This window comes from Pteropus alecto, unplaced genomic scaffold (genome assembly GCF_000325575.1).
Source record: "Pteropus alecto unplaced genomic scaffold, ASM32557v1 scaffold164, whole genome shotgun sequence".
Classification (NCBI taxonomy): Eukaryota; Metazoa; Chordata; class Mammalia; order Chiroptera; family Pteropodidae; genus Pteropus; species Pteropus alecto.
The window spans coordinates 10583799-10585862 of record NW_006439568.1 but is presented as its reverse complement, the minus strand read 5'-3'; the positions used below and the strand labels follow the sequence as shown (position 1 = coordinate 10585862).

Sequence of the window (2064 nt, the reverse complement as noted above, 5' to 3'; positions counted from 1 at the left end):
TCTACATGTTCGATCTCATTTAATACCCAAGAAAATCGATGAAGTACTTGTAACCGTAGAACCAGCTCAAACTGCCTCTAACCTGTTTCTAACACGCTACCGAGTTGCTATGCAACCGTAAGTCACTCAATCGAAGCATGTACAGAGGAGACAATTTTGACTTCCAGTTGTATCCAGAATCAAAGCCTTACCTCTCTTCTCCCCGGTCCTCCACTTCACCCCATCCCCATGGAACCAAAGGACTGGCAGGTGATCAGAGCATGAACACCAGAACCTTTCAGAAGTGAAGGGTCCATTGTCTGGGAAGATCTGGTACTGGAACCCTTTACCATATCTTATGATAAATGACCAAGCTCCAAAGCTCTCCAATCAAAACCCGTGCTGCCAGCACTTCTGCATTCCCACCTGTTCCCCTTGCCCCTTAAAACTTGCCCTAATCCTGAATCAGGGCGACGGAGTTGAGCCTTGCCTCCTGTCTCCTTGCCTGTCGACTTCACAAGAAAGCCTTTTCTTTTCTCGAAACCCAATGTCGTCAGATCGCCAGGCAGCAAGCTCTCACTTGGCAACAAACATACTTTCTATCTTCACTTTACATGACAAAAATCAGATTCAAAGAGGTGTCATGAATTTCCCACAGTCGCGTAACACTTCAGATTAATGCAGGCGAAATACACAGAGTTTACTGTAATTCAGGCACTGAGCTGTATCAGAGGTGTCAAAATAGAAGAAGGAAAAGAAAATGTGTGGGGAGAGAAGACCAGATGAAATGAGTGGGAAGAAGAGGAAGACAAGGAAGAAGAGAGGGTCCTAGGCTTCCTATATCCTATATTCTATTAGGGATAAGATAGATACAAATAAATAAGTCATATATATAGTACTGCATAACGATCATGTGTAAAGAAGATAAAATGATTAGTTTTATGGAACATGAGAAGAGCAATGAAATATTCACAAAGGGGTTACAAATCAAAAATTTAAATATGAATCTCATACTTAACATACAAGGGGGAAAGCACACGTGCCTATGTGAAGGTTTACCATTATGAAAGCAAATAATGTGTTGATGACACTAAAAGTAGTTCAGTAAAGTAAAGCTGGAGAAATCATGAAGGACCTCATATGCATATAAAGGGTCTTGACTTGTAGCCTGGATGGGATGGGGAATGTAGTATCTCATCATTCAAAAACAAATCCAAATGCCTCTGTATAAAGTCCAAACTCCTAAGTCTGACAGTTGAAGCTTTGAAAAAACTGGCCCAGACTGGCCTTTAAAACTGTATCTTCAAGAATGCCTACAAATATTCCTCTCCAAACATATGTCTATCATTCTTTCACAAAATATGCCACGCATACTTTTTCCTCTATGCTTCTGTCACTTTTTGATATATACTTAGAACACACACAGAGTTTCTCCATAAAGCTCAGCTTAAATTCCTCCTCCTCTACTTCTCTATTATTCATTTACTCATGTTTAGCCGTTAAAATATGGGTACAACTACTAATACCAGTATTTCTTTTAGGAAAGCTATTATTTATTTAAAGAAAAATACTTTGTCTATGGCCATGACACCTTAAACAAGCCTGATCCCATCTGATCTCGGAAGCTAAGCAGGGTCAGGGCTGGCTAGTACTTGGATGGGAGACCACCAGGAAGACCAGGTGCTGTAGGTATAAAAAATAAAAAGTAAAAAATAAAGGATTGTAAGCTGACAAGGTCCTTGCAATCTGTGAGGTCAATCAAAGGTTGCCTCACCTAAAAAAAAAAAGAAAAGAAAAATACTTCGATGAGTTGCATGGCAGTGGAAGATTAACCTCTCAGGGCCTGGGTTGGAACATAGAGAAAGAGACAAAATCTTACTTGCTCCGCAAATTCTACTTCCTTTGAGAAGCCTTTAGCGTCCCCTCCCTCAAACTCGTCCTGTATTCTTCCCACATGCCCCAGTATACAACAGGTTGCCCTTGGCTAACATTCCTCAACTGTATTGCAATGGCCAGTTGACTGTGCAATCACATGCCCCACTAGTCAGTGGGACAGGGGGTCTTTGAAGGCACGAACTGTATAAT

General features: G+C 41.0%; 1 pseudogene; it reads left to right on the top strand.

The window, feature by feature from the left end:
- Positions 1-1553: 1553 nt before the first annotated feature.
- LOC112483715 lies at positions 1554-1671 on the top strand (annotated as a pseudogene).
- The last annotated feature ends 393 nt before the right edge of the window (positions 1672-2064 follow it).